The sequence below is a fragment of the Mustela putorius genome, unplaced genomic scaffold, assembly GCF_011764305.1.
Source record: "Mustela putorius furo isolate JIRA1106 unplaced genomic scaffold, ASM1176430v1.1 tig00000083_pilon_pilon_pilon, whole genome shotgun sequence".
Taxonomy (NCBI): domain Eukaryota; kingdom Metazoa; phylum Chordata; class Mammalia; order Carnivora; family Mustelidae; genus Mustela; species Mustela putorius.
In genome coordinates this window covers 27,354,837-27,368,695 of record NW_025421273.1, presented here as the reverse complement: position 1 = coordinate 27,368,695, position 13,859 = coordinate 27,354,837, and the positions used below count along the sequence as shown (strand labels likewise).

At 39.1% G+C, this 13,859-nt stretch overlaps 1 protein-coding gene across 2 annotated transcripts in view; it reads left to right on the top strand.

Annotated features, from left to right (window-relative positions):
• KCNIP4 (potassium voltage-gated channel interacting protein 4) overlaps positions 1-13,859 on the top strand; it is a 1,128,645-nt gene that overhangs the window by 431,997 nt on the left and 682,789 nt on the right. The gene's annotated exons all lie outside the window — the stretch shown is intronic.

The window sequence follows — 13,859 nt, the reverse complement described above, 5'->3', positions numbered from 1 at the left end:
TGATGTAAACCATCTAAATGTGTGCTAAAGAACATGTTAGATAATCAGTAGAGGTGGCAAGAGTGAATATATCCAGGTTTCCTTTTACCTAAACTTATGATTACAGGGAATTAAAAATGTTTGCAGATTTATTTCCTACTAAAGTGGCTGTATTGTGAATTCACTAGGTGCCAAGCCTTTTCTTAAGAACTCTGCAAGCTCACGTACTCACTTAATCTCCACAAAAAATTCTATGAGGCTATTACTGTATTTTTCCCTAATTTTACACAAAAGAGTGAAGTCAGAGAGCTGAATCCAGCCCTTTCCAAGGTCACATGACTATCAAGAGGTAAAGTCCGGAGTTAAGACAGTCTGCTCTGGGATTTACATTTCCTTGATTCTGTCGCTATCCTTCTACTGAAGAGAAAATGTGGATGAAAAATAAAAACCAAGGGTACCTGGGTGGTTCAGTCCGTTAAGCATCTGACTCTTGATTTCAGCTCAGGTCATGATCTCAGGGTCATGGGATAGAGCGCCACCTCGGGATCAGCCTTTAGCTGTCTAGGATTTTCTCTCCTCAAAAGTCCCCCTGCTCTAAAGGGAGAAAACAAAGAAGGAAGAAAGGAAGCAAAGAAGAAAAGATGAAACAGAAAACCATACTAGCCATAAGAAAACTATCTCCAGCATGTCTACTCCAAAGTTAAGAAGTAGTCACAAACGGACAGGTGGGTGGCTCAGTGGGTTAAGCATCTGCCTTCGACTCAGGTCATAATCTCAGGATTCTGGGATAGAGTTCCACATTGAGCCCCTGCTTAGTGGCGAGTCTGCTTCTCCTTCTCTAATTGCATCTCCCAGCTTATACTCTCTTTCAAATAAAAACTAAAAAAAAAAAAAAAAAAACTAAAAAAAAAAAAAGACATAGTCACAGATCATTGCTAAGTTTTTAGCTATGACATTCTTATTAATATAATTCAAATGTGTTTGGATAGTCATGTAGTCATTTTTAAATACTATGTTCCAGGTTGATCTTTTACTATCCATCACAGGGAGGAAACGTGATTCCCAAGATGAATAAGACATGTGGTTTTCCTTCCAGGTATTCAGGAATTGGACCTATAAACAGATAATCTATGCATATGAAATATGCAGAATGGTGACCCCCCCCCAGAGGAGATGGCATTTAAGCAGAATTTTGGAGGAAAAATAGTTTTTGCCCAGTAGAAACAGGAAAAATTGAGAATGGACAATCTGGATAAAGTCATGTGTCCATGAAACAGCAAGGCACATGCAGAACATGAGAAATAGTTTAATATCCCTTGAGTTTAAGACGGTGGGGAGAGGTAAGGGTGTTAGTCTAATGGGACAGTCATGAAGGTCTTTTACTTCCCCAGATTGAACTCAAAATACGTCAGCCTGACAACCTGAGTATGAGAGAATGATTTTGAATAGTAGATGATTAAATCCTGAGTTTGATCTTTTTCTCTTTTTTTCTTTAATAATGCAATTTTATGTGATGAGATGAATGTCTTGGAGGAAAGAAATCTATGAAACCACAGTCAGAGAAGTAGTTTAAGAACTTGTCTCTCTAAACTTTGAATGCTTCATGAAGATCAAATGAATCCATATGTATGACACTGCTTTAAAAACAGCCCAGCACCGTGTAAGATGTGGGTTATATGATTGTAGTCAGCTTGGAGCTGAATCAATCAGGTCATGTAAAGGTCTAGCACAGAATTATTTGGAAAAAAAAAAGAAAAGAAAAGAAACTTTTGGATGCCCTTTTTATTCATTGTTGCTATAAGAATATTTTTAGGAGTTTTATTGACTACATTACAACACAGGTGATAGTTTATCTCCTATGAGGACTTTTGAGATCACGACAAACTAGTACATTAATTTTGACTAAAATGAATGGCAGATTTGGTAAAATGGTCAAAATGCATATCTATGTACACAGACTGAGACAAACTGAAAAATAATCACAGTTGCGTCTTATTCATGATGCTTTTTAAAAGATTTTCATAAATATTGTAGATATCTGAGAATTTCCTATGAGACTTCCCTGGTCATTTTTGATCTCTATTTGAGAAAGCAGAAAGCCTTAGCAATAGAATGTCCTCAAATTGAATAATAGGTAAATTACCATCTCTACTTCCTCATATCAGGGAGATCATATGATAGTTGTCTTTCTCCGCTTGACTTATCGTCTCTAAAGAAAGACCCCTCTTTGAGATCAGCCACACACAGACACATGTCTCTTAATTCTGTCTGTCATCACAGCAGTGTTGGCCCAGGCCTGGGTATACACAGAGGCAGTATTTGATAGTGGTTGGATTAAGTCACCCCAGTGACATTTAAAATGCACATCTTTGCGTCCTATAGAGGCAGATAATGAGAGTCTATGGAGGCGGGGCATGAGGATTGGTATTTTTAGCAAACATCCTTGGTAATTTGAATGTGATTCTAAAGTTTAAGAGACTCAGGATCAGACTGTGGTTAACAGACAGTCAGTGGAATTGATTATCAGTCACTGTGCTGTGGGGTTCTCACTAACGACTTTTCCAGAAATAAGGAGCTGAGAGGCCTGGCTCATGTAGCTTTTCTCTTAGCAAACTCTAAGACATGACTAGCATGAAATTTGAAGCATAGCTCAACCAATGCTATCCAGTCTGATTTCATCTTGCCTCAACGTTTGAGGGAATTAAAGCAAAATCGTGTCCCTGCTGACTTGCTCCATGGCCATTTGACAAATTTTTCATCAGTGGCTTCCCTGCCACAAAAGAAAAAAAAGTACCAAGAGAGTAGAACTTAAAAGTTCTCAACACAAGGGGAAAAAAACCACCACCACCACCAACAACAAAAAACTATGTGTGCTTATTTATTTCAGTTGATCATTTCACAATTTTATATTTGTAAAATAATTATGATGTACATCCAAAACTAATGTGGTGTTGTGTCAAGTATATCTCAGTTAAAAAAAAAAAAAAGGAAGAAAAAAAAGAAATAAAAAGAGGCCTTCTCGGTCTTCTCTTCTTCCATGGAGAAATGCCAGTCATTTAGTATGTATTCTGGAAAGAAAGAAAAGGGATTTCAATGCATGATCTGAAATTAAAGTTCATCTAAATTTCCAGCTCACCAATAACTGAATGGACCCATTCTGCATACCTGATACTTTTAGTGTGAAGTGCATTAGATGACTTTTTTTAAAAAATTAACATATAATGTATTATTTCCCCAGGAGTACAGGTGTGTGAATCACCAGGCTTACACATTTCACAGCACTCACCATAGCACATACCCTACCCCCCACCTCCCAGCAACCCTCAGTTTGTTTCATGACAAACTGAAAAATAATCTTATGGTTTGTCTCCCTCCTGATCCCATCTTGTTTCAATTTTTTCCTCCTTAACCCCAAGATGCCCTGCCCTGCCTCTGAAATTCCTCATATCAGAGAGATCATATGGTAATTGTCTTCCTCTGATTGACTTATTTTGCTTGGCATAATATCCTCTAGTTCCATCCATGTCGTTGCAAATGGCAAGATTTTGTTTTTTGATGGCTGCATAGTATTCCATTGTATATATACATACCACATCTTCTTTATCCATTCATCTGTTGATGGACATTAGGTCCTTTCCATAGTTTGGCTATTGTAGACATTGCTGCTGTAAACATTTGGGTGCACATGCCATTTTAGATCACTACATTTGTATCTTTAGGGTAAATACCCAGTAGTGCGATTGCTGGGTGATAGTGTAGCTCTATTTTCAACTTTTTGAGAAACCTCTATACAGTTTTCCAGAGTGGCTGCACCAGCTCGCATTCCTACCAACAGCGTAGGAGGGTTCCCCTTTCTCTACATCCTCGCCAACATCTGTCATTTCCTGACTTGGTAATTTTAGCCATTCTAACTGGTATGAGGTGGTATCTCACTGTGTTTTAATTTGTATTTCTCTGATGGCGAGTGATGTTGAGCACTTTTTCATGTGTCTGTTGGCCATCTGGATGTCTTCTTTGCAGAAATATCTGTTCATGTCTTCTGCCCATTTCTTAATTGGGTTATTTGTTCTTTGGGTGTTGACTTTGATAAGTTCTTTATAGATTTTGGATACTAGCCCTTTATCTGATATGTCATTTGCAAATAATCTTTGCCCATTCTGTCAGCTGTCATTTGGTTCTGTTGACTGTTTCCTTTGCTGTGCAAAAGCTTTTGATCTTGATGAAGTGCCAATAGTTTATTTTTGCCCTTGTGGTGATATTTCTAAGAAGTTGCTGCAGCTAAGGTCAAAGAGATTGCTGCCGGTATTCTCAAGGATTTTGATGGACTCCTGTCTCACATTAAGGTCTTTCATCCACTCTGAGTCTATTTTCTTGTGTGGTGTAAGGAAATCGTTCAGTTTCATTCTTCTGCATGCAGCTGTCCAATTTTCCCATTTGCTGAAGAACTGTCTTTTCTTCCACTGAAGAGTGGCTGCACCAGCTTGCATTCCCACCAACAGTGTAGGAGGGTTCCCCTTTCTCCACATCCTTGCCAGCATCTGTCATTTCCTGACTTGTTGATTTTAGCCTTTCTGACTGGTGTGAGGTGATATCTCATTGTGGTTTTGATTTGTATTTCCCTGATGCTGAGTGATATGGAGCACGTTTTCATGTGTCTGTTGGCCATCTGGATGTATTCTTTGCAGAAATGTCTGTTCATGTCCTCTGCCCATTTCTTGATTGGATTATTTGTTCTTTGGGTGTTGAGTTTGCTAAGTTCTTTATAGATTCTGGACACTAGTCCTTTATCTGATATATCGTTTGCAAATATCTTCTCCCATTCTGTCAGTTGTCTTTTGGTTTTGTTAACTGTTTCCTTTGCTGTGCAAAAGCTTTTGATCTTGATGAAATCCCAATAGTTCATTTTTGCCCTTGCTTCCCTTGCCTTTGGCGTTGTTCCTAGGAAGATGTTGCTGTGGCTGAGGTCGAAGAGGTTGCTGCCTGTGTTCTCCTCAAGGATTTTGATGGATTCCTTTTGCACATTGAGGTCCTTCATCCATTTTAAGTCTATTTTTGTGTGTGGTGTAAGGAAATGGTCCAATTTCATTTTTCTGCATGTGGCTGTCCAATTTTCCCAGCACCATTTATTGAAGAGGCTGTCTTTTTTCCATTGGACATTCTTTCCTGCTTTGTCGAAGATTAGTTGACCATAGAGTTGAGGGTCTATTTCTGGGCTCTCTATTCTGTTCCATTGATCTATGTGTCTGTTTTTGTGCCAGTACCATGCTGTCTTGATGATGACAGCTTTGTAATAGAGCTTGAAGTGCGGAATTGTGATGCCACCAACGTTGGCTTTCTTTCTCAATATCCCTTTGGCTTTTCGAGGTCTTTTCTGGTTCCATATAAATTTTAGAATTATTTGTTCCATTTCTTTGAAAAAGATGGATGGTACTTTGATAGGAATTGCATTAAATGTGTAGATTGCTTTAGGTAGCATAGACATTTTCACAATATTTATTCTTCCAATCCAGGAGCATGGAACATTTTTCCATTTCTTTGTGTCTTCCTCAATTTCTTTCATGAGTACTTTATAGTTTTCTGAGTATAGATTCTGTGCCTCTTGGGTTAGGTTTATTCCTAGGTATCTTATGGTTTGGGGTGCAATCGTAAATGGGATGGACTCCTTATTTTCTCTTTCTTCTGTCTTGTTGTTGGTGTAGAGAAATGCAACAGATTTCTGTGCATTGATTTTATATCCTGACACTTTACTGAATTCCTGTATAAGTTCTAGCAGTTTTGGAGTGGAGTCTTTTGGGTTTTCCACATATAGTATCATATCATCTGCGAAGAGTGATAATTTGACTTCTTCTTTGCCGATTTGGATGCCTTTAATTTCCTTTTGTTGTCTGATTGCTGAGGCTAGGACCTCTAGTACTATGTTGAATAGCAGTGGTGATAATGGACATCCCTGCCGTGTTCCTGACCTTAGCGGAAAAGCTTTCAGTTTTTCTCCATTGAGAATGATATTTGCGGTGGGTTTTTCATAGATGGCTTTGATGGTATTGAGGTATGTGCCCTCTATCCCTACACTTTGAAGAGTTTTGATCAGGAAGGGATGCTGTACTTTGTTAAATGCTTTTTCAGCATCTATTGAGAGTATCATATGGTTCTTGTTCTTTCTTTTATTGATGTGTTGTATCACATTGACTGATTTGTGGATGTTGAACCAACCTTGCAGCCCTGGAATAAATCCCATTTGGTCGTGGTGAATAATCCTTTTAATGTACTGCTGAGTCCTATTGGCTAGTATTTTGGTGAGAATTTTCGCATCTGTGTTCATCAAGGATATTGGTCTATAGCTCTCTTTTTTGATGGGATCCTTGTCTGGTGTTGGGATCAAGGTGATGCTGGCCTCATAAAATGAGTTTGGAAGTTTCCCTTCCATTTCTATTTTTTGGAACAGTTTCAGGAGAATAGGAATTAGTTCTTCTTTAAATGTTTGGTAGAATTCCCCCGGGAAGCCGTCGGGCCCTGGGCTTTTGTTTGTTTGGAGATTTTTAATGACTGTTTCAATCTCCTTACTGGTTATGGGTCTGCTTAGGCTTTCTACTTCTTCCTGGTTCAGTTGTGGTAGTTTATATGTTTCTAGGAATGCATCCATTTCTTCCAGATTGTCAAATTTTTTGGTGTAGAGTTGCTCATAGTATGTTCTTATAATAGTTTGTATTTCTTTGGTGTTAGCTGTGATCTCTCCTCTTTCATTCATGATTTATTTATTTGGGTCCTTTCTCTTTTCTTTTTGATAAGTCGGGCCAAAGAACCAGCTCCTAGTTTCATTGATTTGCTCTATTGTCTTTTTGGTTTCTATTTCATTGATTTCTGCTCTGATCTTTATGATTTCTCTTCTCCTGCTGGGCTTAGGGTTTCTTTCTTGTTCTTTCTCCAGCTCCTTTAGGTGTAGGGTTAGGTTGTGTACCTGAGACCTTTCTTGTTTCTTGAGGAAGGCTTGTACCGCTATATATTTTCCTCTCAGGACTGACTTTGTTGTGTCTCACAGATTTTGAACTGTTGTATTTCATTATCATTTGTTTCCATGATTTTTTCCAATTCTTCTTTAATTTCCTGGTTGACCCATTCATTCTTTAGAAGGATGCTGTTTAGTCTCCATGTATTTGGGTTCTTTCCAAACTTCCTCTTGTGGTTGAGTTCTAGCTTCAGAGCATTGTGGTCTGAAAATATGCAGGGAATGATGCCAATCTTTTGATACCGGTTGAGTCCTGATTTAGGACTGAGGATGTGATCTATTCTGGAGAATGTTCCATGTGCACTAGAGAAGAATGTGTATTCTGTTGCTTTGGGATGAAATGTTCTAAATATATCTGTGATGTCCATCTGGTCCAGTGTGTCGTTTAAGGCCTTTATTTCCTTGCTGATATTTTGCTTGGATGTTGTCCATTTCAGTGAGGGGAGTGTTAAAGTCCCCTACTATTATTGTATTATTGTTGATGTGTTTCTTTAGTTTTGTTATTAATTGGTTTATACAGTTGGCTGCTCCCGTGTTGGGGGCATAGATATTTAAAATTGTTAGATCTTCTTGTTGGACAGACCCTTTGAGTATGATATAGTGTCCTTCCTCATCTCTTATTATAGTCTTCGGCTTAAAATCTAATTGATCTGATACAAGGATTGCCACTCCTGCTTTCTTCTGATGTCCATTAGCATGGTGAATTCTTCTCCACCCCTCACTTTAAATCTGGAGGTGTCTTCGGGCTTAAAATGAGTTTCTTGGAGGCAACATATAGATGGGTTTTGTTTTTTTATCCATTCTGATACCCTGTGTCTTTTGATTGGGGCATTTAGCCCAATAACATTCACGGTAACTATTGAGAGATATGAATTTAGTGCCATTGTATTGCCTGTAAGGTGACTGTTACTGTATATGGTCTCTGTTCCTTACTGATCTACCACTTGTAGGCTCTCTCTTTGCTTAGAGGACCCCTTTCAATATTTCCTGTAGAGCTGGTTCAGTGTTTGCAAATTCTTTCAGTTTTTGTTTGTCCTGGAAGCTTTTAATCTCTTCTTCTATTTTCAATGATAGCTTAGCTGGATATAGTATTCTTGGCTGCATGTTTTTCTCGTTTAGTGCTCTGAAAATATCATGCCAGCTCTTTCTGGCCTGCCTGGTCTCTGTGGATAAATCAGCTGCCAATCTAATATTTTTACCATTGTATGTTACAGACCTCTTTTCCCGGGCTGCTTTCAGGATTTTCTCTTTGTCACTGAGACTTGTAAATTTTACTATAAGGTGACGGGGTGTCGGCCTATTCTTATTGATTTTGAGGGGCGTTCTCTGAACCTCTTGAATTTTGATGCTCGTTCTCTTTGCCATATTGGGGAAATTCTCCCCCATAATTCTCTCCAATATACCTTCTGCTCCCCTCTCTCTTTCTTCTTCTTCTGGAATCCCAATTATTCTAATGTTGTTTCGTCTTATGGTGTCACTTATCTCTCGAATTCTCCCCTCGTGGTCCAGTAGCTGTTTGTCCCTCTTTTGCTCAGCTTCTTTATTCTCTGTCATCATTTGGTCTTCTATATCACTAATTCTTTCTTCTGCCTCATTTATCCTAGCAGTGAGAGCCTCCATTTTTGATTGCACCTCATTAATAGCTTTTTTGATTTCAACTTGATTAGATTTTAGTTCTTTTTTTTTTTTTTTTAAAGATTTTATCCATTTATTTGACAGACGGAGATTGCAAGTAGGCAGAGAGGCAGGCAGAGAAAGGAGAAAGCAGGCTCCCTGCTGAGCAGAGAGCCCAACGCGGGGCTCCATCCCAGGACTCCGGGATCATGACCTGAGCTGAAGATAGAGGCCTTAATCCACTGAGCCACCCAGGCGCCCCAGATTTTAGTTCTTTTATTTCTACAGAAAGGGCTTTTATATCTCATGAGAGGTTTTCTCTAATATCTTCCATGCCTTTTTCGAGCCCGGCTAGAACCTTGAGGATTGTCATTCTGAACTCTAGATCTGACATATTACCAATGTCTGTATTGATTAGGTCCCTAGCCTTTGGTACTGCCTCTTGTTCTTTTTTTTTGTGGTGAATTTTTCTGCCTTGTCATTTTGTCCAGATAAGAGTATATGAAAGAGCAAGTAAAATACTAAAAGTGTGGCAACAACCCCAAGAAAATATGGTTTAACCAAATCAGAAGAGATCCCAAATCATGAGGGGGGAGAAAGGGGATAAAAAGAGGTTCAAAAAGAAAGAAGGGAAAAAAAAAAAAAGAAAAAAGAAAAAAAAAAAGAATTTAAAAAAGGAAAACGAATAAAGAACAATATAAAAAGGAAAAAATATATATATTAGATAAACTAGTTTAAAAACGTTAAAAAAGAAAAAGGTAAAAGTCTAAAAAAATTTTAGCATAAGAAGAGAAAAAAATGAAAAAAAATTAAATTAACTGCAAGACTAAAAAAAAAAATGACAGGGAAAAAAAAAAAAAGAAAAAAAATCACAGTGAGAAAGCCATGAGTTCCGTGCTTTGCTTTCTCCTCCTCTGGAATTCTGCTGCTCTCCTTGGTATTGAAACTGCACTTCTTTGTAGGTGAACTTGGTCTTGGCTGGATTTCTTGTTGATCTTCTGGGGGAGGGGCCGGGTGTAGTGATTCTCAAGTGTCTTTACCCCAGGTGGAATTGCACCGCCCTTACCAGGGACCAGGCTGAGTAATCCGCTCGGGTTTGCTTTCAGGAGCTTTTGTTCCCTGAGCGCTTTCCGTAGAGTTCCGGAGGACAGGAATACAAATGGCAGCCTCCTGGTCTCTGGCCCCCACTCCTCAGTGCACCCTCAGAGAGCAGCGCCCAGTTACTCCCGTCTGCCTGACCTCCGGCCGCGCTCCGAGCTCACCGAGCCTGCGACCGGTTCAAGGTAACCCCGAGCTGTGAGCTTACTGTCGGCTCTGTCTCTGTAGCCGGCTTTCCTGTTCCAATACCCGCAAGCTCTGCGACACTCAGACACCCCGATCCTTCTGTGACCCTGCGGGACCTGAGGCCACGCTGACTCCGTGTGGGCTTCGCTCCGGTTTAGCCTCTGGAGTGATGTCCCTCAGCGGAACAGACCCTTAAAAGTCCTGATTTTGTGCGTGGTTGCTCCGCCGCTTGCCGGGAGCCGGCCCCTCCCCCCGGGGTCTATCTTCCTGTCGCTTTGGATTCACTTCTCCGCCGGTCCTACCTTTCAGAAAGTGGTTGTTTTTCTGTTTCCAGAATTGCTGTTCTTCTCTTCGATCTCCTGATGGATTTGCAGGTGTTTGCAATCTTTAGATAAGCTATCTAGCTGATCTCCGGCTAGTTGAAGTAGTCTCAGCCTGCTACTTCTCCACCATCTTGACTCCTCCTAACCTCACGTTGGTTAGATTTTAGTTCTTTCATTTCTCCAGAAAGGGATTTTATTTCTCCAGAAAAGGATTCTCTAATATATTCCATGCTTTTTTTGAGCTCAGCTAGGACCTTGATAATCATCATTCTGAACTCTAGTTCTGATATATTACTAATGTCCATATTGATTAGATCCCTAGCCATTGGTATTGCTTCTAGTTTGTGTTCCCCACCCCCCATTGTGAATTTTCCTCCCTTGTCATTTTATTCAGATAAGAATAGATGAATGAGAGAACAAAATACTGAAAAGGTAGCAATGACCCCAGAAAAATATACATTAGACAATTCACATTAACCAAATCATAAGAAACCTGAAACCAGGGGAGAGAAGGGGGGAGGAGAAAGAAAAAAAAAGTGTGTGTAGACACACACACACATACACACACACACACATTAGACTTGTGAACAGAACAGAGCCACACACTTGATTTTGGATGTATTTTGGTCTGTTAAAAGAAACCACCTCCCAAAATTGTAAAGAAAGAAAAAAAATATACACATACACACACACACACACACACACACATATACACAAAAATAAGGATACACATGATGAAGGGATGGAATATGACTATAAAGTTGGAAATTTAAAAGATTCTTAAAAAGGAATTGGTAAGTTGGTTGAAAAAAGAAAAGAAAAGAAAAAGAAGAATATAATCAGGCTGGAGACTAGAACAAAGTCATACACTAGATTTAGGGTATATTTTGATCTATTAGAAGAAATAATGTTCCAAAATTTTAAAGAAAAATAAAATCTATATGTATACCAAAAATGAGGTTAAATACAATGAAGGGATAAAATATGACTATAACAATGAGAGTTAAAAAAGATTTTTAAAAAGATATTGATAAGGTAAAATAGTTAAAAACATTACAATAGGAAAGAGGAAAAATTTAAAAAATACAATAAAAAACAAAATTTAAAAAATTTAACTTTGACAGACTAAAGGATCATGGGAAAAAAGCCATGAGTTTATGTGTTGTTTTCTCCTAGCTCTGGAGTTCTGCAGTTCTCATTGTTCAGTAAACTTGGTCTTAGCTGGATGTTCTTGCTGATCTTCTGGGGGAGGGGCCTCTTGTAATGAGTCTCAAATGTCTTTGCTTGATGCAGAAGTGTGCCATCCTTGCGAGGGACCGGGTTAAGTAATCTGCTTGGCTTTGGTCTTGGGAGCTTTTGTTCCCTGAATGCTTTTGTACAGCTTTAGAGGACAGGAATGAAAATGGTAGCCTCCCAATCTCTAGCCCTGTAGGAGACAAGAGCTCAGAGCCCCACTCCTCAATACACCCTCAGAGAAAAGCAGTCAATTCCTCCCTTCTCCCTGGTTTCTGGCCACACTCCAAGCTCACCCAGCCTGTGACTGAGTGTTTCTGTCTCTGGTGCATAGCCCTGTTTGGAGTCTCCAAACCCAACAGATTCCTGCCGTGTGCTCCCATGCCACTCCTCCAGGAAGAGGAAGGTGAGTCTCCCCAGATCTGCTTCTTGTTGGGTCCCTGCCTGTAGAGCAGTAGCTCATGGTTTAAGGTAAACCCACGCTTGAGAGTGCACTCCTTGGCTCCGTCTCTGCAGCTGCTTCCCCACTCCAATACCTGGGAGCTCTGCCACACTCAGACATCCCTGATCTTTCTGTGACCCTGCAGGTCCTGAGACCACACTGTCCCCGTGAGGGCCCCACCCTGCACACACACACCCTCCCTTAGCCTCTGGAGCGACCTCCCTCAGTGGAGCAAACTTTTAAAAGTTCCAATTTTGTGCTCCTCTGCTCTCTCACTTGCCAGGAGCCGGCCCCTCCCACCATGGTCTATCTTCCCAAATGTTGCCTGGGATTCTCTTCTCCACATGTCCTGCCTTCCAGAAATCCTGTTCCTAGAATTGCTGCTCTTCTCTCTTCTTTCCTGTTGAGCTTGTAGCTGTTCAGAATGATCTGATAACTATCTAGCTGAACATCTGGGACCTGATGATATTTAGGTCTCCTATTCCTTCACCATCTTGTTTGTATTTGACCTAGATGATGTTTCTTATTGTAACAATAATTCTTATACTATAATTCACAATTTATTAGGATGATTTAAGTATATGATAACAGTATTGTTTGCATTTTTACCACAAATAATTACCAGTGATGTAACATGTGTGTCTGTCTTGAATTTCCCTCCTACCATACTCCCCCCATAAAAGCTAATTGGTATGACTACTCTATACAGAGAGAAAGGAATATTAAGGAGGATGTGGCTAAAAGAGCAACATTTTAGGCAAGAAAATATTGGAAGTAACTTTTCTTGAGTAAAACAATGAGTGTGAGGTTACAGACCAGTTTACATTTAGCTTTAATTTTCTTTTCCATAAAATAGATATTCTTTAAAGAAATGAAGTATAGAAGCAGCACATTTTTTTAAAATGTCAGATTAAATCCAAATTAAGACAGTAGACTGGAATTTTATCACATTAAATAAGCCCCAGTTCTTCCAACCACATTAATGATATGCCTGCATAATGAGACAACTGGTAGATGTGATTGTAAAATCACTTTCAATAATGAAAGATGTTTATCCAAAAGAACTGGTAAATATCAACTCCACAATTTCTAGGTACACATTTCTTCCAAAAAAATTAGAATGTATCAGCATGTATGTGATTTTTACTTGTAGACCTAAAGAACCTCTTAGGACAAGCTAAACATTACAGTTAAGTCCTGAACTATGTGCAAAATGTAGTCAGATTTGCACATGTTAGTCTAAATTATGCCAGCTTTCAAAGCTTTTCCATAAGAAAAATGACTTCCCTGATTACTAAAGGTAAAATTCATGTTTCTGATTTTAGAATTTATTCCTGAAAGAAACAATCCTAGAGAAAAGGAATAGTGCATTTCAGAGAAGATAACTTTGTAGGCAAAGTTTTGGAGAAAGAAGCTCTATTGTGAGATTCAGAGAACTTTGAAGAGACCATTTCTGTTAAATCATAAGATCTGATTGAAAAAAGTTATGAACCTTGGGGGGGGGAAGACTCCCAATCAAAAAATTGAGGCCCTGGTGTTTGTATGTTCTTAGGAAAAAGGCTGGCAGTGACAGAGAAGTATTTGATAATTTCTCTTTTGTAATAACTGCAGTTTCAATTCATATTGGGAAGAACTAATCTATTTTTTTGTCTCGTTATTAATTCTCTCATAAAAAATGGACTCCCCACTCACTTCCACTTTCTCAATCTAGACAAGGCTATTAATTAGGGGAAAATGCTAACTTCCATTTTTGGCATGGATCACACCTTGAAATAGAGATGAGTGTGTCCTGTTTCAGCTCTGTATTGATAGTAAAGGGATTTGGGCTACTATGATGTTATAATTTTCATACAGAAAATGTGTCTTTTATACTGTTTTCATAATTTCAAGCCTTAGTTTGGGGATCCAGAGATAATTAGGTAGATACCATACTTAGAGTTATATTCTTCAGCAAGCCTTCTGCCTTAGGCTGTAGTGTGTG